Here is a 27,571-nt window from a genome sequence, read left to right as displayed (position 1 = left end):
ACCAAGATGGTGGACGTCGTGGGCGCAGTAGCTGCCGACTGATGAAGGTTAGGGTAGCACGCAATAACTTCATTTCGACGATAAACCAACTCACGATTTTCGGAGATGTCGGAATTTATTGCCGCAGTTGTTGTTTTACCTGCCAGTAAATTTACCGACACGAGGCCGACGTATTTAAGCACCTTCAAATACTACCGGACTGAGCCGGAATCAAACCCGCCAAGTTGGGGTCAGAAGGCCAGAGCTTCAACCGTCTGAGCCACTCAGCCCGGCGTCACATTAAATTATTGTGTTGATACCATAGAAAGAGCTACACAATATCTGGTTCAATCAGCCAGAAATTACGAAAAGATCACGTACATATTTTGCAAACGGTGGTAGATAATTTAACATGATAAATGTAACATCATAGGGAAAATCACTGTTGCACCGATGAAAACGCTTCGCGAGTAAGTACTCATCACATATAAACAACTAGAATCACACATACTGTGCTAGAATAGATGGACAACCCCACAGCAAAAGAGAACAACAAGCTGATTATTTCGAAATTTCACTTAGTCAAATAACGTTTTCTCTTAGATTACACTTAACTGGATAGATGGAAATACATTATAAAACTGTTAAAATGATATTTATAACATCATTTGGAATGTTTAAAAATAATTTAAGGTTCGAAATTCCTCAATTTATTCACTCTCATAAGAACTATGAAACATAACGTGTTGCCTTAGTTTCGAAATGGTGGACAATTTCTAATGTTCAGCACTCGATGAAAATGAAGTACGCCCGAAATGATTATGCCAGCCCAATGAACAGCCCCGGTGTTGTTAAGCCTTCCTTACTGGAAACTCTTAAATCGTATGTTGACATATGATAAAGTAGCACTTCCAACCATGATGGTAAACTTAGCAATGAAGCGTTCAGACACGGAAAATATAATAGGATTTTCCCCATTGAAGAACATGAGTAAAACAACTCTATTGACTCTAAACAATGATGTCTTTAACCTACATGGACGAGCTGCAATTTGGTGTAGACTGCTTGATAACAGATATCCACAGCATGAATCGGAAGGTATTGGTACAATAAAACCCCTGAGTTACAAACAAAGCTAATCCCTGCAAGTCCCCCTGTGGGTGGTGGCGGTAGAATAACACCCACGTATCCCCTGCCTGTTGTAAGAGGCGACTAAAAGGGGCCCCAGGGGCTCTGAACTTTGGAGCGTGGGTTGGCGACCACGAGGCCCTCAGCTGAGTCCTTGCATTGCTTCCACTTACTTGTGCCAGGCTCCTCACTTTCATCTATCCTATCCGACCTCCCTTGGTCAACACTTCTTCTTTTCAGACCCCAACGGTATTACGTATGGATTCCTAGGGAGTCTTTCATTTTCATGCCCTTCGTGCCCCTTGTCTTCCTTCGGCCGATACCTTCATTTTTCGAAGTGTCGGACCCCTTCCATTCTTTCTCTGTGATTAGTGTTATATAGAGGATGGTTGCCTAGTTGTACTTCCTCTTAAAACAATAATCACCGCCACCACTATCCCTGCAAGTCACTATTTCTTCTGTATAACAGTGTACAGATTGCTCCATCTGTCACACTATAAGTTTTGTTATACACCAAGATCTAGCCAAATGTTCCCGCAGGCAAGCACAGATTCTTTCAAAATACAATTGCATCTAAATCACACGACACTTTGAAGCACATAGACACCATATCAATTATCAGTATTAAAATGATTTTTTTTTTTTTTTTAGAGGAATACGAATAGGTCCACCATTTGGAATTAGAAAAATAGTTTTCCCTAATCTCAGACTTACTGTCAGATGACATATGCACACTACTGTTTTGTAGAAATATTCACGATGTATGTTCCTGATCCACTTCTCTCTTAATGTTTCATTCCTAAGCGAACTTAAGAATAGATGTATGAGAGGCATTGCCATAGTTCGATTTAAATCTGGTTCACAACACGATCAAAACAAACATATTCTCACATGACTGCGTATAATTACAGATCTTAGTGACCACTGACCCATATAAATACACTCACACACTTATATTCTACATAGAAACTAATACTTATCGTCAACTTACATGAAATTACTCCGACTGAATAAGAAAACAAAAACGAATAGGCTCACCATTATCGGTTGGAAAGAGATCTTCCCTAACCACAAATTTTGGTTACACACATAGCCTACGATAGTTTGGTCTTTGACTTCCAAATTTTCCCGGTGAATATTCCTTATTCATTTCTCCTGTAGAGATCTATCTTCAGGGAATTTAAAAGCTTCAGCAACGGTATAATTAGATCTACAACCACGAACGCAGCAGGAACGACCCATTTTGTGCTATGTTACAGCACGACAATATAAACACTATTATACATTAAAAATACCATCAAATAAACTTCTAGCAAAACACCATACTGATAAACCGTTATAGATTACTATTTTACCAAACATATACTTTATACTTTAATAACTAGATCAAAATAACACTCTTTAACAGAATGTAAACACAGATATGAACCAACCACATGTCTCAAAAGCTCGCCCACGAAGTCGCCATTTTCCTCCCAATCGATAGTAACATTAAGGTCTGATGTATTGTAGTCGGTCTTGGATGAGCGATACCGTGATTTGTGCGTCACAGCGTGATTTGATATCGTGATTTTCTAATATCAGTGATTTTTAGTCGTGACGTGATCACAATCACCGCATCGTCCGTGCTGCTTGTTATGTGTAGCTTGTAATCAAGAGAATGCCTTGTTATTGTGACTAGGCTATCTCTGTGTAAACATTTATAAGAAAATCAGCCACCTAAGGTTTTGCATTTAATAAACAGCCTACATTTTGGTTGCATTACAGATACGGTCGTTGCCCATTTACTTCTAGGCGTTCAGACATAATCATTTTATTATTTACGTTCTTTTTTTGTAGACATGCCGAAGTTCAACCAATATGTCAATGAAAAAATAGGATGAATATTGGCAACAGTCGTGTTTTATACTGTAACCGATTATTTGGTATGTGCTAGGAAATGAAATTCTACACATTTATCTGTCACGAGTGAAAAATATAATGATGAATGGCTATTCTCAGCCACCTAATCTAAGGTTAACGATACCAGTGCACCTTTCCCTAGATAATAGTACCGGCAGTAATTTAGAAAAATGTAAGGTATGGAAAGGCGTTGACCCAGCTGCGTGAGGGCAATTGGGAAGCTACAATGAGCAGCGGTCTCAGAGGCACGCAATACACTTGAGGGATGTGACGTGCTGACCACACGGCTATCTAATATCTGCAAGCCTAGAGCTGCGCAGCAGCTGTAAATGAAAGCCAAGACCTTTCGAGGTCTGGAGTGTTCTTGTTCTTAATTAACTTTAGAGTAATAGTGGTTTAAATGAAATAATTCAAAATTACAAAATTTATTCATTAGCTATTCCTTATCTTAGTCTGTAATTTTCATCACATTATTGTGTTTTAGATTTCACAAGAGCATGCTGATAGTGCGAGTCACAAAGCAAAATCAACCATGAAAAGTAACATTGGACAGACTCGGCTCACACAAAGTGTACCTCCCACAATCCACAGTAGTTTCTATGCTCATATGTTTAGAGCCCTAGTTGCTGAAAATATCCCCTGGAATTCTGTGCATAGTCATGTTTTCAGAGATTTGTTTACAGAAATACACCAACAACACATGCTTTCAACATCTACATTAAAGAAAAACTACTTAGATATAGGAGGTAATTTTGCCAGTCACAGAGGATATTTGGGAGTCCTTACATAGGGTTGTATGTGGACAAAACCAGCAACTCTGTGGGCAGGTACATTGCTAATCTTATAGTAGGAAAACTGGAACCCAATTGGCATTTACTGCTCTCCTTTGTTCTAAGCAGCTTCAGAAAATAGAGCAAAACATTGTGTACATCATCAACAAGGCGTTCCAGTTGTTGTATCCTGGGAGTGTTGATGAATATAAAGACCTTCTCCTTGTCTCCAGTGCTGCTTCCTACATGATTGCTACTCTACCTCTCGTTAAAACTTTCTACCCTTCTTTAATGTTCATGTTACTTGCATGGCCCATGCCTTGCACAGACTCACAGAAATAGTTAGGGCCAAGTTGCCTGCAGTAAATAATCTGATTTCAACAACGAAGAGAGTGTTCTGTAAGCTTCCATCAAGAATAGCCATCTTCTGAGAGAAATTCCCCTCTATTTTTTCCACCACAGGCAATCATCAGCCGTTGGGGTTCCTCAATGGAAGCTGCTCTGTATTATATGGAACATCTGTTATAGACAATATGCCTTTAACAGACAACTCTGCATGTGTTTCGTATGGGCAAAGATCTGCTAAAGGATTATTCCAGTGTTCAGAGAGACATTGCATATATTCAGACAAATTTTTCATTTCTTCCAGTCAATCATTACAAAAATAAAATAAAAAGTAGAGTCTCAAACAGATATATTTTGTAATTGAGGAAGCTGAGAATATTATACAAAGTACTAGGGGTAAAGTAAGGGATAAAATAAAAGACAGGTGGGCTAGTGTATTGCAGTAGAATATAGGTAATTCAGTGCAGGAAAGGGTACATTAGGTAATGGATGGAAAAAGTAGACCTACCTAGTGAAATTGAACTGAAAAATGTAGGTAAATTTTGCTATGCCCCTCCAACATCTGTAGGTGTAGAGCACATTTTTTCTGCTTTTAAAATTGTTTTAACAGACAAAAGACACAGCCTGACTGTGGAAAATTTGGAGAAGATTATTGTTATGTACTGTAAAGCAAACTACGACTGAAAAGTGCAGTAGGAATGTTCCTCACAAATAAATACGCATACCAGTACTCCGCATTTAATTTAATTTTAGTACAGTACTGATGAAAATTTTTTGTTTCCTAATCCATAGCTGTTTGTAATAAACGCCTGTTTAATTATGGCTTCATTTTGCAACTATTCCTATTTAGAAAGGGTAGCCTGTACCACATTACTGTACTTAACGTAAAAAGAAAAGTATATCACATTACAGTGTAGGTCTATATTGTCATATTTTAAAGTCTATTTTCTGCCTATTTTTAAAGCATATTTGAAGTGCCTATATTCTCTTTTAAAAACCTATAAAAGGCCATTTTAGGTGCCAAAAACATTTTTTTAGAGTCTAAAATCCCAGGTCTGTATCATCAGATACATGCCGATTGTTGACTACTGCTTTCTGGCAAAGCAAGTGAGAGGTGCTTGCATTCCAAATGTTTATTCCGATTTGAAGTACTTCTTTTTAAGACAATTTCTGTTTGCACATATTACATAATGTGAAGTTTTTATCCACTTCTTTAAAGGACTGCTACAGGTCACTGTTCTTCCTTTTTCTAGAAAACGCCATTTCAGTCAACTTGCCTCCTAATACTGAGCTCCAGTGACAATATGCCCCCAGGCATTCCAAAATACAGGAGAAATACATGTTTGTTACTATTCTAGGAGAGTACCGTGTACCACGATTGTTTTGAACGCGCGCTTAAAAATAATACCACACTGCGAGTCAACTGACAATTTCCTAAAACTGATATTGCAAGCATGCCGAGGATTATAAGTGTTTCAGTTGTTAATATATTCGGGAGGAATGTGCTCATTCCTACAAATACATTATATACTGAACAATATGTTGACGTCCTTAAAAATGAAATCAACAAATGTCCATACTGTTGGTAATCATGGCGATGCTGCTTCCTTGAACGCATCGCTTCGCGTGGATACCGTTGCGGCAGCACATGCACAGCCGACTTGATGCGTCGCTCTAGCTAGCTCCTTACCGGCCTTGACAATCGGGTCCACGCACTATAGTCGGAGTAGTTACACAACTTGACACGTGGCGCTGGTGGCCGACCTATTTGCGGTAGAAATGCATACATCTTTATGGAAAATATATTGACTTTGGTTGCCGATTTATCGTAATTTAGAGCTATGGAAAATGTTACATGGGTTAATACAGTTAAAATGATTAATTTTAAAGGTTACTTTTGTTGATATTTGCCAAAATGATGTCGTGAAATGAAACTGCGGGGAGATGACATAGTCCAGGTGACGTTCTGATATTGATTCTGATTGCCGATGTATCTTAATTTAGGGAATAAAATAGTATGTTACATTGACTAATATTGTTAAAATGATTTATCCTAAAGGCTACTTTCATTGATATGTGCCAACACAACGTCGTGAAATGAAACTGCGGAGGATGGAGTAGTCCAACTGACGTTCCTTAATTGTGAGGAATAATAGTAATCGTTTTTATTATCATGGCATTTAGATACAAAGCAGAAGTTACCACAATGCTTTTGTCTTCTGATGTTAATATTGAGACTAAGAGTCATTGTTCAATTAGAGTTTTAAAATTTTCAAGCGCTGCTCTCAGGACAAAACATAGTAGTCTTACTTATTCCATATTCGGTGTATGCAGAACATAAATATTTTGACTCAAACGTGTTTAAATGTTAATTTCAATATATATAGTTTCAGATTACATTTCATTCATACCTTTCACTAGAATATTAAATACCGGGCAAGCTGGCCATGCTAAATTCAGACAATAAATTTTACTTGAAATGCAGTAGGGTGGAACAAGTTGGTCGCGCGGCGTGCAGCTGTGACCTGTGAGCTTGCATCCGGGAGATAGTAGGTTCGATCCCCACTGTCGGCAGCTCTGGAGATGGTTTTCCGTGGTTTCCAATTTTCACATCAGGCTGTACCTTAATTAAGACCACGGCCGATTCCTTCCCACTGCTAGCCCTTTCATATTCCACCGGCGTCATAAGACCTATCTGTGTCGGTGCGACGTAAAACAAATAGCGAAAGAAGGAGAAGAATTTTAAATAAAAATTCAGTGAGAGAAAAGTATTTTGAGTAAATAAATTGTAAACTGTTCTCTGCTCGATGATGATGATGCGTGTTGTCTAAAGGGGCCTAACATCTAGGTCATCGGCCCCATTGCTCAGGTAACAACACTTCATACATTTGCCTTACCGTCACAGCAGTAGTGATTCTTACCTGTCAATGTTTAAATGTTGAAGTTCAGATTATCTTGAACAAAAATGTGTTGTGTTGCTGTCATATGGCAAATACGACACCGCCTAAAACATTATTCTATGAAAGAAAATTCATGGGTAAAAATACCTGATTAGCGTGATTAGCGGCCACTCCCAGAGGCCCGGGTTCGATTCCTGGCCCTGCCACGAAATTTCAAAAGTGGTACGAAGGCTGGAACGGGGTCCACTCACCCTTGGGAGGTCAACTGTGTAGAGGGTGGTATCGATTCCCACCTCAGACATCCTCGAAGTGGTTTTCCAGTTTCCCACTTCTCCTCCAAGCAAATGCCGGGATGGTAACTAACTTAAGGCCACGGCTGCTTCCTTCCCTCTTCCTTGGCTATGCCTTCCAATCTTCCCATCTCCAACACAAAGCCCCTGTTCAGCATAGAAGTTGCAATCGCCTGGGCGAGGTACTGGTTATCCTTCCCAGTTGTATCCCCCGACCTGCAGTCTCACGCTCCAGGATACTACCCTTGAGGTGATAGAGGTGGGATCCCTCACTGAGTCCGAGAGAAAAGCCAACGCTGGAGGGGTAAACAGAGTAAAAGAAAGAAAGAACGAAGGTAAATACCTGAAAAGTAAGACGAGTGTGTTACCTGCTTTTAGCCACTCCGTAGTTTTGTCCTGGTCTACAAAGAATTCGTGAAATGATAGTGTCCCTTTGCTTTTTTTTTCCTGTTCGGAATACAAAAAAGGCACACAGCAATATATATTCGAATATTTCCTAACACAGTTAAAGAAAAGCAAATCAACACTCCATTAAAAAACGAATTAGCACATAAATTAAAATCATTGTTCAGGACGAAGTTACAGCGAGAAATCACTTTGTTCTTGTTTCCATAAAATTTCTGCTCGAAGTACGAAAAGTTGCACAAGAATGTCTCAAATTCCAAGATTTGTAAACACAATTTAAAAAATATAATCATCACACTACACAATAAAACATAAACTCACTCTAGCGCATAACTATCAGATCTCATTATCAAGCCAACAAGCACCTCACTGCGAACACATTGCCAACATTTACGACAGCAAAACCAAAAAATAAAACTGGAAATGCGGCAATTTGCGGTATACATCTTCCTGTTAGTGGGTACTAGTACAGCGCTTCAGCGGCATTATGGTGAAACTTTCCAATTACAGCCTTATGCTGGGCTTCACAAGCGATTGTCAACATAGAGTTAGTAAATAATACACTAGAGGTAGCATTGGCGCCACCGTCTACGAGATAATCCGTTGCCTACGTTATAATACAAGGCCTGGAAATAGAGCCCCTAAAACGCTATGGAAGTGGTTACACTGAAGTTCAATGCCGGGCTGCTAGGATCGCTATCTTGCCCCCTGTCTACCAGGCTCGCGACTTTAAACGTGTTCGTTAACTGAGTTGGTTGTGAATGTATTATGTATTTGTCTGATGTTAAGCATTCGCAGTTCCAGTCATGGTTTATTCACGAGAAATTAAAGGTAGTGGAATTTCGTTTCACAAGTTTCCAGTGAATGTTCAATGTTCGAAACATTATACAGAGGAAGTATTACGCATGAGATACGACTTCAAGCTGATCGAAGTAGGCCTCTGTTCCCAAGTTTTGATCCGAGTTACGTCATAAGAATCGGGCGATCCCAAAATTTGTCACTGGACGTTTTTTAAACTATGCTACCGTGACCGGCAATCATTTGAGAGGCATCTTCAAACTCAGAAATCTTAAATTAGGAAACCAACGAGGAAAATAATTTGCCCAACAAATTTCACGAAAATGAATGTAGCAAGAGCTAATATTGTATTTTCCCCTGAAACAATCTCTGGTTTGTAAAGTATGGAGGTGGTTTAGTACCGAGAGCATAAAATACAGTTTAAAATAAGCCATTTGTTTTATGGAGCATTTTATTAAATTGTTCAATGCGCATAACGTCTGCAACACCTCACATGGGACATATTCAGGAACGAGAACAAACGAGCATCTTTTAACCGGGCGAGTTGGTCGTACGGTTAGTGGCGCGCAGCTGTGAGCTTGCATCCGGAAGATAGTGGGTTCGAATCCACTGTCGGCAGCCCTGAAGATGGTTTTCCGTGGTTTCCCATTTTGACACCAGGCAAATGCTGGGGCTGTACCTTAATTGAGGCCACGGCCGCTTCCCTCCAACTCCTAGGCCTTTCCTATCCCATCGTCGCCATAATACCTATCTATGTCGGTACGATGTAAAGTCACTAGCAAAAAAAAAAAAACAAGCATCTTTTAGTACTGAAGATGAACTCCTCAGTTGGTTAATTAATGAATTCCTGTCATATATTAAGAAACTTAAAATGCATTCAGAGAAAGTAAAAAAGAATCATGAGAGAAATGTATCAGGCATAGATCTTGATTGCCCAGTCCACTGTGGCCTGCGTAAAATACCTGATAAGTATACATTTGCATTATGCATTGATGAGGAACCTAACGAGCTATGACATCGAGCTCTTCTTCAGCTACCTAAGACGCCAAGCGGAATACAATGACATTATGGTTCGTGTGGCAAAAGAAAAAACAGACTGTAAAGGCTGTTTAGAACATATCTGTTCTCCAGCTACTCGAAGTCCAACATTGTGTCTTATTCGTTTTCAAGATCGAGAAACCCTCAGATACCGAAAATCGTCTGTGGCACTTCTGCAGTGAACGACGGAATTTGTCACTTCCACTACTCAGTACTTGTCCCGAAGAGAAATACTAAAAGGTGAACGTTTATTTTTTCTAAAGACATGTTCAACAGTGAAATTAAGTGTGGAAAGTGTAAAGGCGACAAACCACCTCTTTTTCTACTATGAAAATTTCTGAGACCTCTGTTAAACAACATTGCTTTGAGCCACTCAAGTAGTAAAGAGAAAGTTTTGAAACTTGATAAGAAGCCCCTCAGAAGGAAAGTTTTGAAACTTCAATGACATATCGAAGCCAATGCAGCACCGCTCTATAAATAAAGTACTGTCAATACTCGCAAAAACATTCAGTTCTTTTTATTTAGGATATACTTTACTTATTGACGTATACGGCCATGCGAATACAAGGGGGCAAGACCGCGATCCTAGCGGCTGAATGGTGAACTAGGAAGCAACCCGTTTCCACGAGTGCATTTCAAGGCCTTGTATTATAGCGTAGGCAACGGAGATAATCACTGCAGCGAGCGGAGCATGTTGAAATCGCAGCTGTTTGGCAAAAAGCTCACTCCGCCGTACTCATCAATGCAAATCGGGGACTTTTAAAACTGTGTGGATATAGATACGGTTGAAATTTCTTACATGTAAACATTCTCAGGTACTACAGTATACTTGCGATGCTTCTCTCCAGTGAAAACGAAAGCCCTAAAAGCATAAATACAGGATAAATGCGTGATAAAAGAGGGCAGTGTTCAGTTGCAGTTGATAATACAAAATCAATTTGCTGTTCATATTAAGTCTTCTAACAACATACGTTAAGAAGGAGGGCACGTATACTTCGCTATCTTTTGTGTAAATGGACAGGAATTTGGTATAATTCTGCCCATTGACCGAAAATGTGCTCTCTCGTACGAAGCGGATGAGAGAGTTTTTAGGCCTAACAGCGTTGGCGAGATTATGGGGTAAAGTAGACAAAATATTGTCATCGTCGGTTTAGACGCTGGCTTTCTGAGCCCAGGTTGGCCGGTTCGAGCCTGACTCAGTACGGTTATACTTAAAGATGCTCAAATATGTCAGCCTCTTGTAGATAAATTTACCGGCACATGAAAAATTTCCCGTAGGAAAAAATTCCGACACCTCAGAGTCTCTGAAAACCGCGTAAGTAGTTAGTGGGACGTAAATCTATTATTATTATTATTATTATTATTATTATTATTATTATTATTATTATTATTATTATTATAAACTCCATTGTCATAAGGGAGCAGGAATAGATGAAATTAGACCTGAAATGGTGAAGTACAGTGGGAAGGCAGGGATGAAATGGCTTCATAGAGTAGTAAAATTAGCCTGGAGTGTTAGTAAGGTACCTTCAGATTGGACAAAAGCAGTAATTGCACATATCTATAAGCAAGGGAACAGGAAGGAATGCAACAACTATCGAGGTATCTCATTGATTAGTATACTAGGCAAAGTATTCACTGGCATCCTGGAAGGGAGTGTGCGATCAGTTGTTGAGAGGAAGTTGGATGAAAACCAGTGTGGTTTCAGACCACAGAGAGGCTGTCAGGATCAGATTTTCAGTAAGCGCCAGGTAATTGAAAAATGCTACGAGAGGAATAGGCAGTTGTGCTTATGTTTCGTAGATCTAGAGAAAGCATATGACAGGGTACCGAGGGAAAAGATGTTCGCCATACTGGGGGACTATGGAATTAAATGTAGATTATTAAAATCAATCAAAGGCATTTATGTTGACAATTGGGCTTCAGTGAGAATTGATGGTAGAATGAGTTCTTGGTTCAGGGTACTTACAGCAGTTAGACAAGGCTGTAATCTTTCACCTTTGCTGTTCGTAGTTTACATGGATCATCTGCTGGAAGGTATAAAATGGCAGGGAGGGATTCAGTTAGGTAGAAATGTAGTAAGCAGTTTGGCCTATGCTGACGACTAGGTCTTAATGGCAGATTGTGCCGAAAGCCTGCAGTCTAATATCTTGGAACTTGAAAATAGGTGCAATGAGTATGGTATGAAAATTAGCCTCTCGAAGACTAAATTGATGTCAGTAGGTAAGAAATTCAACAGAATCGAATGTCAGATTGGTGATACAAAGCTAGAACAGGTCGATAATTTCAAGTATTTAGGTTGTGTGTTCTCCCAGGATGGTAATATAGTAAGTGAGATTGAATCAAGGTGTAGTAAAGCTAATGCAGTGAGCTCGCAGTTGCGATCAGCAGTATTCTGTAAGAAGGAAGTCAGCTCCCAGACGAAACTATCTTTACATCGGTCTGTTTTCAGACCAACTTTGCTTTACGGGAGCGAAAGCTGCGTGGACTCAGGATATCTTATTCATAAGTTAGAAGTAACAGACATGAAAGTAGCGAGAATGATTGCTGGTACAAACAGGTGGGAACAATGGCAGGAGGGTACTCGGAATGAGGAGATAAAGGCTAATTTAGGAATGATCTCGATGGATGAAGCTGTACGCATAAACCGGCTTCGGTGTTGGGGTCATGTGAGGCGAATGGAGGAGGATAGGTTACCTAGGAGAATAATGGACTCTGTTATGGAGGGTAAGAGAAGTAGAGGGAGACCAGGACGACGATGGTTAGACTCGGTTTCCAACGATTTAAAGATAAGAGGTGTAGAACTAAATGAGGCCACAACACTAGTTGCAAATCGAGGATTGTGGCGACGTTTAGTAAATTCTCAGAGGCTTGCAGACTGAACGCTGAAAGGCATAACAGTCTTTAATGATTATGTATGTATGTATGTATGTATGTATGTATGTATGTATGTATGTATGTATGTATTATTATTATTATTATCATCGATGTTTTCTAAATGCGATTACAAGTGGAAATATGACACTCGCTTGTGGTTTCAGCCTATTATGGAGTTTTTATTTAGCTTTTCCTGAAATGTATGATTGTAAAATGATTTCTGTTAATGGAAAGGGAAAGTGGTAAATTGTATGATTGAAGAGAACTGAAAAAATACAATAATTTTTACAATTTGCTTTACATCGCACCGACTAACTCTATGGTTAAGAGGGCGTACGGTGATCACTTGAAGTGAAATCTTGAAATCACGGCTGATCACAGTGATAGCGTAGAAAGTAACACTCGTTACTCGTGATTTATTGATATCAGTGAAAAAATCACAGTTCGTGAAATATCGCCCATCACTAGATGCTACATTTGCCGCTAGGGGGGCTGCAATTCAACCTCACATGAACACCTCGGTTGGCGGTATTTCTACACGTTGTATGCTTGCTGGTGACGTCGTCTTGTTAAAATACGTCAATTATATTACAATGGTATACTGTTGCGTACCATTTTGTAAACAAGGCTCTAGAAATAAAGTTCCTGGAAATCATATCATCATAGGTTGTTCTGCCATCCGGCAGGTCCAATCATGGCTGTGACCTCCATATCTCTCGATCTTGTGCCCTTTTCTTCACTTCTTCTGCCAAGAGCCAACTAGGGAATTATGGGTTAAAGCAATAAGCAGATAAGGTATGGTACAGTAAATACGCAGACCACGTGACGGCAAAAATTATTATTATTGCTTCTGTTCTGATGATAAATATAAATATAAATCTCCTGGCCCGAGAGACGGTGTCACAGTCTAGGAGATCCGCCTCCCTCTTCAGGGGAGGAATGAAAATATTTAGTAGTTACATGATCCGTCAACATTAGCATATTATTTGGGATGGTAGGCCTATACTCCTTGGGTGTCACGGCCATCGTATTCAGCACAAATATTGGAGTAGGTACCCCAGGACTTGAAGGCTCTCTCATACTTTCATTATTTCCGTGGTATACTCTACATGAAACTCACACTGAGAATTGCCAGTGTCGAAACTATGATTTGAACCTTGGAATATTCGAAGTGTGCAGCTGCCCATTCTTATCACGGAGCGTAAGTTAATGTGCTCGTTCACGCAGGGGGAAGAGAGGAATAGTTGTGGAACGTAAAGTGACATAATATATAAGTAGTTCCTTTTTACCTTTCAGTGTTTCGTGAAAAATAATTAGAAAAGGAATAAATGGTCTCCTATGAGCTTCTAAATGGTTTTCTTATTTTTCGGAACAAAATAAATAAAATGTGTCTTTTCCACCTTAGTGAACAAATCGCACACGCGGATGAACTGGCAGCAACGAATCGTGAGTTAGCAAGAAATTTTCAAACACAACTGGAAAGCATCGAAAAGGAAGCCGAAGGAGCACCGTGCGTTTCTATGTCGAGTGCTGCAATGGCTTATATTGAAGGGTATTTGGTAAGAGTTGTCGAAGACCCATGCCGTGTCAAGAGTGTGTTGATAAAATTAGTAGTATCCAGATTCCATCTCAATTGTATGTTGGGTATTCAGCCCGAAGGCTGGTCTGATCCTCCACAGTTCCACCAAAGGCTATCATAGACAGCCTAGGCGTCAATGAAGGGGCATACTAGGGAAATGAGGAGTGAGGTAGTTTCCCATTGCTTTCCTCACCGAGCCAGAAGTTGCTATTGCATATCAGTCTGCCAAGCCCACTGAAATGCATGCACCAACCGACCCTAAGGGCGATATTTTCACACCAATCATAACAGGGACTGGCTGCATAAGGAATGGTATTACTAGCATCGCTCATACCACGGTCACTTTCATATTGTCAAAGCTAAGGATGAGACTGAGACAGGTCAATGAAAGTAACAAATTGCTCTAGCCCATACCACAAGACATAGCGCGTTGTAAACACTACAACTTGCCAGCAAGGGCTCCCATCTCCACTAACGTCATTAATAAAAATCAAAGACAGAAGTGGTCTCAGGTATGCAAAGTCAAGTTTTGTTTCACTGCTGATGATACTGGAGCAAGTAACGGACGAAATGATATCGGTAACGCTGGGCAGTCCAAAAATAGCACAAACATTAACCGAAATACTGTTGCCACAGTGTGGGAAGAGTGATCATCCTGAGGAACTAAGCAGAATAATACTCCAGAAGTTTCTGCGCCCCTCTGTCAGTACGCTAATGGCATGCCAGAGGAGTATCATCGAGAATATTTCTTGAGAAGAGAAACAATTTAGTACAAAAAATTTCTAGTGCAGACCTTATAACCTTTTAAATACCAGACATTAATTTTGACAGTTATGTGTGTTATCTGAAATGAAAATCTACAGCTGAAATGAACTCCTAGGGTTAAAAGGTGAAAATTTATTATTTTCTACTTCGTTCTGCTCAGTAAAGTATATAATATACAGGAAGTATAGTGTAGAGGTAAATTTGTGCTGGTTTTAACACCCGTTAGCAATGCTAGTGAGTCTGATGTGAGGTGGTATACTAGCGCTGCAGTGGTCAAGACGCGCACTGCCAGGCGGACACTGTTTCTGAAGAGAGCACTGTGAGTGAGCAGGCTTTGCATTCCTTGTAGACGAAGCTAGGTTCTACTGATTTTCTTGAGCCTTGCTCGATCTCCAGAGTTCGAGCTTCACTCGAGCATTTGTGCTAGAGATGGGCACTATAGACTAGTGATGGGCTAGCGACAGAATCGGTATACTCGAGTCCAAGCATACTAGTGTCACTATCTGTGGACATGTCTTAGAACAATAATCTATTGTACTGGAGTGCACGGCATTCAGGCTCTATCTACTTATCAAATGCTTTCATTCCCCACCCTGAAGGGTGTGAGGGAAAAGGTGGTGTGCAAGGGGGAGAGATGAAGTTTAGAAGGAAGTGCCGGGGTAAAGGAGATGGAGGGTGGCTGTCATATGATTGAGAGAAGCGATGAGAAGACGAAGGAGTTCAAACGTTTGGAGGGTTGGGGGGATGAAACCAGTTGGAGGAAGAGGAGGACAAACTATTGGAGATGGGTAAACAGGAGGAGGGTTCGGCGACGAGGAGAGGTAAATAGTGTCGTAGGTTGGTGAGGTGAACGGGAGGGTTCCACGCGATGGTGACAGCCATATAGCTGGATCCCATGAGTGATGAGTCGGATCACATCTTCGGGCGTCGGCAGGTGGAGGCGAACTAAAAACGTTGGACCATCAGCGTTGTGTATCCGAAACGCTCGTTGTACGGGTAGTCCTGTCTGGCGGAGGTGGGTAGCGATGTCGTCAGTAGGAATGCTTGGGTCCACACCGCAAGCAACACAGCTGTAGTTATTGGTGCGGTTGGGCGACGGTGGTGGTGATGGTGGATTGGCCATGTTTGTTGAAGTCCCGGTGTTTGTTCCCTCGGCAGGTGGCTGTGGGGGTTGTACACTGAGGTCTTGGTTGATCAGTGGTGGGAAAGATGGGGAGTGTAGGCATCATAAGGGGTAAAGGATGGTATAGAGTTGTAGTGCTAATAGGGATGGTTGGGGAGGTGGATGTAGAGGTGGTGGTGGTAGTTGTGGTGGTAACAGGGTTGGTATGACTAGGGAACAACGGTGGCGACGGAGAAGGGGGGAGGGTGTGGTTACGACGGGCGAAGCAGTGGTAACAGGCGTTGCAGGTTTATCTTCTGGCAGCTGGTCTAATATATATGATGGAGTAGAGGTCACTCGGTGTCGGCGGCGTTGGATGAGCGCTCCGGTTGCTTGGAGGCGATTGCGGTCGTCTTCAAAGGCGAAATACAGAAGGACAGCGGTAGATGGGTCGGGGCAGTCATAGAGCCGTATGGAACTATGGACGCCGGTCCCACGGAGGGCGGTCTGGATGACGTCTTCGGAGAGCGCAAGGTTGACTTCTTCGATGATACAGGTATACATGGTGAGAGGCCGACTTCCAACAAGGTGTCCGGCCGATATGTGTTTTTGGAATCGGCGGGGTGAAATAGTAGAGGTATGCAATCACCCGGCCGAACAAAAAGAGACCTTGCGTGGAGATCCTGGGGGGTTCATAGACTGTCAGTCATTCTGGATTACCCACAGAATATTTTTGTGGTGCGGATTGCAGTATGTTTGCTGCTAATGATTAGTTTTGTTGAGTCATCGGCCGTCAATAATTTGATTGCTACGATAATTATTATCATCATAGGCACTAAAATTTATGACTTACTAACAAATTGTCAACTCGAACGATAGACAAGTAGGACCGAAGATGAGTGTGGGATAGGGACAGTTTCCCCACTGTGCCCCCCAGCTTTTCTAATGCCGATAACGGCAGCGTTTTCTTCTTATTGTTGTTATTATTATTTCTTTTATTATTGAGCATCCAGGAAGTAGCCACCAGGGAAATGTTGATAGCTATGAAATATTATTCCCGCGACGTCCTTGTAGGCAAACTTGTGCCGGTAATAATATTGTGCGAAATAATGACAATATTACTGCCAGAGAAATATATTGCAAAGGTACATGTGTAGCGCGTTCAGAAATATACAGTAGGCTATATGCGCTGTAGTATCTATCACTTATTGGTATTGTATACATGCAGTCTGCATAAATAACATGTAAATATCATCTAATTCCTATTTTATTAAATCACATTAACATTCACTGATCAGTCGCTAATATCTGTAATTGTATACTGTATTTCATCAGACAATTAACACGCAAAGGATTGGGTTCATATCAACATTTAAAGGACAGCATTAGGGTTGTAGGTCTCGAGCATTGTTGCTCTACGTCATGTTTCCTGTGTGAGAGGGAATGGCTGTATTTACAGAACCCTGTGAGCGCTTCGATCACCCTTGACTAGCAACGGAACTACAGTATATATTTTTGTTGCTGTAGGAAGAAAAATATTGGTATTCATCGACGTAGAAGAAAGCAGAGTACAAAATATTTATTTTAAGTAATAGATTGTTTTATGTAAGTAATACATTACAACATTGATTTCTTGTTATTAAACTACGTTTACATTGATTACATTGCAGTATTTAACTGGGTATGTACTATGATCCTTGTCAATCTCACGATGGTGACGTAATTGCCCTTCGGACATTCTCACACTGATTTGATGTACTGCATTCAGGTGTTGTAACGTAAAGCATTTTTACATGTGTTACACACAGCTTTTCTGGGAACGGTTTCAGAGTAGTCCCATACATCCGATCTCTTCCTACTTGATTTTTACAGCACTGCTTAAACCCCGCAAATACTCTTGGACTTTCGCTCAACTTAAAAAGACTGCAGTACATTCGGTTTTGTTCCTTTGCCCAGTCATGTGTTGCAAGGATAAACGTCAAAACGGAGGGTGTACTTTGTTCATTGCGTTCCATCAGCTGTTTAGCTAGAACAGAACGACGTTCTGTCTGATTGATGATTTGCTGCGTGTATATACATATCACATTCTGGACGCCTAATCTTAATACACTACATTATATCTGCCGAAAGTATGATGTAGATATAAACTATTCACCTGTTCCCCCGGACGATTGTAGGCTTTGGGGCGGTTAGCACTAGGCTATGGCTTCAATAAGCCTGTCATACTACCGATCAGGTTAGCATATCTATGGCAAAATGGCTACCTGAGATCTAAATTTCCAGTAGCGAAGCAATACAATGTGTGCAAAATGACCGTGCTTAAAATACGCTAAATACAAGATATATAACGTGACAGTGATTTTAAATAAGAATAACTCAATAATAATAATCATGTTATGAGTTTTACGTCTAACTATGTACATTTTTATGGGTTTCGGAGAACCTGGCGAGTTGGCCGTGCGGTTATGAGCGCGCAGCTGTGAGTTCGCATCCGGGAGATAGTGGGTTCGAACCCCACTGTCGGCAGCCCTGAAGATGGTTTTCCGTGGTTTCCCATTTTCACACCAGGCAAATGCTGGGGCTGTACCTTCATGAAGGCCATGGCCGCTTCCTTCCCATTCCTAGGCCTTTCCTGTCCCACCGTCGCCATAAGACCTACCTGTGTCGGTGCGACGTAAAGCAACTAGCAAAAAAAATGTTTTCGGACATGCCAAGTTGCCGGAATTTAGTTCCCAGGAGTTCTTTACGTGCCAGTAATTCTACCGACACGAGGCTGACGTATCTGGGCACCTTCAAATACCACCGGACTTTAACCAGTACCAAACATGCCAAGTTGGGCTCAGAAGGCCAGATAAGCTATATTATCAATATTAGAATAGATGGCATATTCAGTGGAGTGGGCGAGAGACGCCAAGAACGGATATTTTTTTATATTTTGTTATGCGTATATAGTTGTAATATTATCGTTCTCAAGTCATAACCAAATATGGATTATTTCTTTTGCTCATTCATTTTCTTTTATATCGTACCACGCTATCGCAATCCCATAAAACCTCAGCGACCACTAGTACGCATGCTTCATCCATCCAAGAGCGGGCGAGAGAGGGAACGTATGACGTCATGCTGCCATCGAGTCTTCGCAAGCGAAACGAGTTCGAGCCTGGACTCGAAAGTGTTCGAGTACCGCGATTCCAGGCATCACTCGCGCACATCAATACTATCGACTAGTCGGGCGATAGTCCCTTCGAACTATCGACTGAATATTCGAATGTTTTCAGTCAAAAGTATTCATTACTTCCTGTCGAGAAGACAGTCGGAATGATTTCAATCGAATGAAAGTATTCATATAACGCAAGTAGTCAGTCCATGAAAAACATTCGTATGTTTCCAGTCGAAACTCTCCGTATCAAAAGTGGAGAGTCGTAGTTTTACGATTTTAATGGAATTTACCAAAAATTAGAAATCACTTGTGTAGATACCCATTAGAACAAAATTAATGTTATATTGAGCGACTTACAAATTTATTCAGAGGGACCCAAGTTCGCAGCCGAGGAGTCCACTCCGCTCCACATTAGGAATAAGAAGCTGCAGCACCTGGATATCCCAGGTTCGTATTCCATTCACTGACAGCGGATACCATATCCCTAATGTAGTTTTCTATGGGGTTTTCTACATTAATTCCTGGCAAATGTCACTATAGTACTGTACCTTGGGTGCATACCCCAATCCCAGATTACACAATCACACTATCGAGGAATGCACAGTTGCGCAGGATAAAATCCGATTTACGCACTCGTTCTTACACGGGGCTAATAAATAGAGAGATGCCTTTGATACGAACCAACATCATACGAATGGGCTTTCTTGGTGCTAAATGGACAGTGAAACGTAGAAAGACGACAATGAAGTTCTATTACAGAAAAATGCTAACAACAATAATATGTAAAACTTGTTACTGCAGTACACAATAAAGATATATATGAGAATAGCCAAACATACTACTATGCTACTACTGTACTTTCTGGATTATTATTATAGTTATGCCTTATTTATGAACAACGTAATCAATATAACCAAATATGCAATGAAATAAAGAGCACATAAACGACGAGAGAAAATCGCCATATTAAGTAGGTACATATAAATTAACATAACATATTCCAAGTGACCATAAACCGATAGTTCCATTCGCTTCCGCGTCTTTGTGACGGGAGTGCGACTGAATTAAGTTGACTTGTTTTGTGCTGACTGGACAGACAGTGATACGTGGAGAGATCCGTGACGGGGACTGTACAGAACACCAATATAGAACAGAAGTGCACAGTCCATGTTAGAGCTTGGAAACAAAGATGACCGCAGCGCTCGTAGTGGTCTGGATGCTAAGTGATAGCACGGCCGAATGGATCCCTTGATGCGCTAGCGAGAGCGACGCATCAAGTTGGCCGTGGTTATAGGTATGAGAATCTTAGCTTGCAAAGTACCTCCTGGTATGAGAACTTTCGTTTGGTTATATATGATATCCCGCCTCCCCACCCGTTTCTCAATGTCGTAACATGTTGAATAACATGTAATAGTCTTAATTTTTTCTCTCATAATGAATATGGCATGACTGAGCAATATGTTTTACTACTGGTTCATAAATTACTTTGTATTTTCAGACTTTCTTATACATAATGAAATGAAATTCAATATGTTATTCAATATGTTAAAATACTGAGAAACGTGTGGGGACAGAGGATTATCTGAATAACAAAACGAAAGTTTTCATGCCAGGAAGTACTCGGCAAGCTAAGATTCTCATACCTATCACCGTGGCCAACTCACTACATTCGGAAACCTACAAGCTGAAAAATAAACTTTGTCAGAGAACAGGGCCACAACGTCGCATACAATGACATTGTGTGTTCAGTTTGGAATGAAGAGCTTTGAGTAGTTTGTATTCTGTGGAGAAACACTAACATAACCTTGTTGTTGTTTGAGTCATCAGTCCATAGACTGGTTTGATGCAGCTCTCCATGCCACCCTATCCTGTGCTAGTCTTTTCATTTCTACGTAACTATTGCATACCACATCTGCTCTAAACTGCTTGTCATATTCATACCTTGGTCTACCCCTACCGTTATTACCACCTACACTTCCTTCAAAAACCAATTGAACAAGTCCTGGGTGTCTTAAGATGTGTCCTATCATTCTATCTCTTCTTCTCGTCAAATTTAGCCAAATCGATCTCCACTCACCAATTCGATTCAGTATCTCTTCATTCGTGATTCGATCTATCCATCTCACCTTCAGCATTCTTCTGTAACACCACATTTCAAAAGCTTCTATTCTCTTTCTTTCTGAGCTAGTTATCGTCCATGTTTCACTTCCATACAATGCCACGCTCCACATGAAAGTCTTCAAAAACATCCTTCCAATTCCGGTATCAATGTTTGAAGTGAGCAAATTTCTTTTCTTAAGAAAGCTCTTCCTTGCTTGTGCTAGTCTGCATTTTATGTCCTCCTTACTTCTGCCATCGTTAGTTATTTTACTACCCAAGTAACAATATTCATCTACTTCCTTTAAGACTTCCTTTCCTAATCTAATATTTCCTACATCACCTGCCTTCGTTCGACTGCACTCCATTACTTTTGTTTTGGACTTATTTATTTTCATCTTGTACTCCTTACCCAAGACTTCATCCATACCATTCAGCAACTTCTCGAGATCTTCTGCAGTCTCAGATAAAATAACAATATCGTCGGCATATCTCAAGGTTTTGATTTCCTCTCCTTGGACTGTGATTCCCTTTCCAAATTTCTCTTTGATTTCCTTTACTGCCTGTTCTATGTAAACATTGAAAAGGAGAGGGGACAAACTGCAGCCTTGCCTCACTCCTTTCTGGATTGCTGCTTCTTTTTCAAAGCTCTCGATTCTTATCACTATATCCAATAAATAATTTTCTCTTCCTTCCGCAGTGTTAATATTTTAATTACGTAATTTTTCCCGTTAAAATTATTCGCCATTGCTTTTTTGACAGCCTCTCTTTATAGGCATAATACGTTCGGCTTCAGTATCTTCCCAAAACATGTATTTCCGTCTACCAAAATGGCGTCGTTCTTCTATCCATATGACGTGCACTCGTTGTCTGGTTACGACGGTGTCGGTATTTTGTCCACGCTGAAATGCTTACACTATTTCCAGATAGACACCCACCCCAGCCCAAAAACATATACATGTCAAAATTGATCAAGAAATATTTCAGGATGATAATAATGCTACTGGTTTTACGTTCGGAGACACTATGTTTCAGGAATTTTGTCCCACAGCAGTTCTTTTGATGATGATAATGATCAGGTGTCATCAAGTCGACGTTCACTCCTGGTGTCTGCGTTGATGGACTACCTCTAGATGTTTCGGTCTTCAAACATACACTTCAGTTCCTTTAGTGACATGTTGGATTTGCTGGAGTCTATCCATCTCAATGCTGACCGCCCTTGTTTCCGAGACCTCTCCACCTTCCTGAGCATAACAGTATTTTCCAATGAATCAGAGCGTCTCATAAACAATGTATCCAAAACATAACAGGTGTAATCTTGTAATGAAAGCCTCCAGAGACAAATCTGCTTTGATCTTTTGAATGACCCATGCATTTGTCTTCTTGGCTGCCCAAGGGATACGCTAGAGCTCAAATGTAACAATATGCTTCGTAGTAGACATGATATGCGCTTTTGGGCTTATGTCGTGTCAAGAAAGAAAAGAAGAATCTCTTTACGTTTCACACAGAACTTTTCTCCGCGTCTTCAGAAGAAGTTTTTTCATTCCAAGCTATGTGTTAATTTCATACTTTCATAACGTATGTACACAAGTTATGTTCGCCCCACCCTCTCACACCGTCTGACATCATTATCATCCTCTGGTTTTCTCCACATACTTTCTTTCCATTCTTCAGCTCTGTTCTATTCTATCCTGCGTCTTCCGCTGTATTTTATTTTCTTAATTTCTATTTATTTCTCCTACCGCATTCGTTCCTGATTCGTTTAATATCCTCTCTGATACTTCCCAAACATGCACCGTGTGATAGAACATCGTGATGTTGTCGTCAGCTCCCGCTTAGAGCGCTGTGCCAGCATACAGTGAGCCATCTGGTGACGAATGTGCGCACCACTAAAGCTCCAACGCTAAAGCATTCTAAAACTCAAACCCTCATTACTGTAGAAGTCTTCCTCGTGAACAGTCAAGATTTTCTTCTGAGAATTATAGTGGAAGTGTTGTAATACTCTATTTTGTCTCATTTAGTACCTATTTCTTCAATTTTTATACTTTTTGTGTAATTTGTTGAATTTCAGCATCTTTTAAGGTGCTTATTTTTCGTCGTTTTTGTACCTTTTTCTGAAATCCTTACTGCCTTTTTGGCTGACTATTTTAAGCATTTCTGTACCTTATCTGTGTCTTATATAAACAAACACAAAAACGGAGGAGGTGCGACGTTTAGAAGAATAAATGTATCAGTAAAAGAACGAAATTGGCTCCGCAGGGCGTGAAAGGTTCTCTGGGCCTCTCATACCTAATACAATTTAAGCAGGAATTTGACGTAGAAAAAAATGGAAGTGAAGAACTAGGCACAAGTAAGTAGAACCAATGCGAGATTCAGTTTGTGTAATGAACCCTGTATTCCTGGCTGAGAGTTCTCTTTTAATTTTCACAAAGCAGTGTCCATACAGGACATGACTCTTGGGAAAGAGGAAGGTGAAGGTTTCTATTATCAGAACTAAGTGAAATGGAGTAGTTGGCTGTCTTTATGGCAGCCTTTTTCCCCAGGAATGAACCTGGTACTTATTTTTGGTACCAGCTGAATGAACTTCAAGGCCATTTTCCTCTCCAGGAGTAAAAATGTCACGTTTGGCCTGCTGGCCTCTGTTCAAGAGACTTTCCTTTAAGGGCTTTGTCTTCTGGAATATGATACGGAGATGGTCTTTTAAATATTGACTTGTTTGTTTATGCATTTATCTCCATGACGAGCTGCATTGTCTTCTTGTCATGTCCACCTACCATTAAAACTGTATGAATACATATTTAACTAGATTGATCATGAACCTCGATAATTTGGCGATTGTCGAGTTCTTGACGGGGAATTGAACCCACGTCACTCTGGGTGACCTAGCACATCTTTACCAACTCGGCTAGGCATCTCCTCCCTCCCTCTCACGATAGATAGGCGGTACCGTGGATGTATACTCTGTGCGTAAGTCCTCCATGTTTGCCATACATATTTTGCTGTCTGTTAGCCCCTGAGGAATGTTCAGTTTATGCCGTCCTTTGGCGGATAAAAGCAATGGAATGAGTGTACATTTATTGTAATATAATCAGCTGGAGAAGAAAAGCTGTTAAATAATTAATTAATTACCTTGCTGTGATGTTCAACTGGAATATTACGGCAGCATATATGGAGGAATTACCGTACAATGCTGTCTCAATTTGCGGCGTGGCAAGGCGAAATAACTGACTGAAAAATATTTTGGCCATTAATGTAAAATAGCGTTTTATACCTTCATCTTATTTTCTATCATCAAACCATCCTTTTCGCCGTCGTTTAAAACCCTTCGCGAAAGAAATGCGGGAACCATTAGTTTCCATTATGAAGAAGGCTGCAAATTACCTGCCATTGCCGACCCGAAACGGCGGCAATGAATGCATTTCAACGCTCTTACAGTTCCTTTTCTCTCTCTGACATTTCCCTCGAGTGACAAGAGACAGGCCTCTTGGCCTCTGTTCAAGAAACACAGCTTTTAAAGCTTTTGTCTTCTGGAATATTATAGGGAGTTGGTCTTTAAAGTATTGACTTGTTTGTTTATGTATTTGAGATGTTCACAACCAAAGTAAAACAAATTCATTTAAAATAGTTTAGAAAAATTGAGCCCTGGCTCAGAATTAATTCCTGCATATATATAATTATATATATGTAATTCGAAAGTGTAACACAAAATTGGTGAAAAATCCGCAACACTAACGCACATGTGTTGTACATAAAAATAAAGGTCTCCATCTCAGGATTACTAGAAAAATAGGTCGGTGGATGCAGAGTGTATCTTGGCCCACAAGTGGCCTGCCTCCCCCTTCAGGGTAGGAATGGAAACGTTTTAACAGTAGTAAAAAATGTATTATTTCTTTCATTAAGTCCTTTACTTGCGTACAGTTGCCAATAATTCGAATAATATTATGCTTAGGTCACCGCCGTCTCGATCCTCTTATACTACCTGCTCTATGCCACTAGTTTAACACACGAAGGCACGAATACCAATATTTCTTCAAGTCGCCGTAAGAGTGCAGTCATAGGCGCACAATCTTCGCACTCAGTGTGGGTGCAGCATTGTGTTATTGATGCATGTATGAGTGTGGAAAGCTTAGTTACTTCGTACAACGAGTAAACTTGCCTGTTCACTTCCATTTGTACAAGTGATATTTTGTATATAACTGTGAAATGAATTAATCATGTTACGCTTATAGAGTTTAAAAGTTAATTGTACTTCCAGTTTTGTAACTTATATTTTTTTGTAGAACTAAAATTCCAAATTCCCCCCCCCCCCCACCTAAATATTCAATTGTTGTGCACCAGTTTGCAAATTTCGCAAAGGTGGTTCGTAGCCGGAAGAGATACGTTTCCATGAAATACCTTCTAGAAGGGAATTGAGAGAAAAGTGGCTGTCGACTATAACTAGGCAAGGTCCTAATAAAGGAAGTGTTTGGATATCCTTAAATTACTCTCTTATCTGTGGCTTTCACACCTTATTTCAGAAGGTGTATAAAGCCGTGGAGGATAGTAGATTTCTTTTGATAAGAATTGTGACGGACAATCACAAAACATACGGCTTCATGTTTAGACATTTTGGACAACTTCAAATATTCAGATGATAATGTCCCAATTAATCCAGAAACAGAAAATAAAATTCTATTTTTACTTGGTTCGTGTTGTTGAAGAGAGGGTGGAGAGTGAAATTTGCGTCAGCTATATCTCACTGCCTAGAGATTCGACACCACTAAATGGAACGTATTATATATCGGGGCAGAGGAGGACTTCGACACCCAAAACCTTGTTTTGTTGCCCTGATGAAGCAAGGAAGCAAATAGTTATTTCAACTCCTACCCCGCAGAGGGTTAGGCGGGCCACCAATCGAACGCGCGGCTCTTTGGCCGTAGATAATAGAAAAAATATAGTGAGATAAGTGTGTTGGGGAGTATGCGCCGTGCATACATGAAAGGAGAGGAAGGTATGTTCTGTGTCTGCCGCAGAGATCACCGCGAACCCCAAGTGAGTCCCCAGAGCAGGTCCGCATTCCACCCGCCATAGTTTCCCCTCGAAACACCCCGTTTATTGAGCAAATGAACAATACAGCATGTACAGGATATACATATAATAATGGATAAAAATATTATTAGTGCCTCTTCTGCGGCATCGATAGAATGTCTTTATGCATGACACATAACACGGAAAAGAACGTCTCTCGTGCCGGCACTTTGGCACTAAAGATGTTACATCAAAGAAATCTGAAGAGTGAATCATTAAATAAAACCAAACATATCCGCAAATAGTTACACAGCTCATTGTACACTGGGTGTGTAAAGGCGGCGAAAAGTAAAGTTTTGGGAGTCTTCTTATTGAAGCTCAGTAATCGAGAGAATAAAATAGCATAGACTAACAAGAATCAAGATGAGTGAGCTGCAAGGCAGTGTAACTGTTCGCTTGAGTAAAGATAATAATAATAATAATAATAATAATAATAATAATAATAATAATAATAATAATAATAATAATAATAATAATAATATTAATAATAATAATAATAATAATAATAAAAATAATAATAGTAATAATCCCGTGTGGGGATTTACCGGTTACCTCCATCGGGCGCGTCCCATTGGAATTGGGGAAGCTCGCTGGCTCCGCCGCCAGCAGAGTCAGAGGGTAGTAGGGAAATAAAATACCACCGTGAAAAAACTGGTCCCTTGCCAGGGTTACGGCGAAGACTGGTAAATGACCAGAAGCCAGAAAACATCTTGAGGCAACCTCCAGGGCTAACAACCCTAGTTGTAAAAGGATGGGTACCCGTCCAAAGCAAAGTCAAGTCAAAAAGCATGATGGCACAACATTTCAAGAAACATACCCCAGGGGGTAAATCTTCGGATAAATCCCTCGTCGTGAACGCCACGGCGCACGAGTCTCGTTCGGATTCTGGGGGAGACTCTACATCATGCAAAAGACGAGTCGGAGAGTCTCGGTGTACCTCGAAGAGTCAAAAATTCAGGCCAAAATCTAAAACCTTTCTAGCAACTTTCAACATAAATTCACTTACACAAACTGGCAAGCTGAAAACCCTCACCAAAGCTCTTCACGAAAATCAGAAATCCATAATGGCCCTACAGGAAACAAGGTACCCAGATGAAGAGATTTTTGCATCCGAAGGCTACCGATTTTTCAAGATGAAAGCGCAAAGAGGAATCCTCAATGCAGCTGTGATGCTTGGAACCGCGTTTGCTGTTAGAACCAAGATCCTTAAATCGGTTGCAAATTTCGAACCTGTGAATGACAGATTGTCTATACTCACAATTAAATGCGCGAACAAAACCTATGCCCTACGCATGAATGAAAAAATGAGCCAAAATTCGCGACTGCGTATATTAGACTGGCTCTACGCCCAGTCTTGTCGCTGCTTCCA

The 27,571-nt window shown here is 40.5% G+C and overlaps 1 protein-coding gene across 1 annotated transcript in view; it reads right to left on the bottom strand.

Annotated features, from left to right (window-relative positions):
* LOC136864405 (nephrin-like) overlaps positions 1 to 27,571 on the bottom strand; it is a 1,213,465-nt gene that overhangs the window by 185,701 nt on the left and 1,000,193 nt on the right. The gene's annotated exons all lie outside the window — the stretch shown is intronic.

Source organism: Anabrus simplex, chromosome 1 (assembly GCF_040414725.1).
Source record: "Anabrus simplex isolate iqAnaSimp1 chromosome 1, ASM4041472v1, whole genome shotgun sequence".
Classification (NCBI taxonomy): domain Eukaryota; kingdom Metazoa; phylum Arthropoda; class Insecta; order Orthoptera; family Tettigoniidae; genus Anabrus; species Anabrus simplex.
This window is presented reverse-complemented; position numbering and strand designations above follow the sequence as displayed.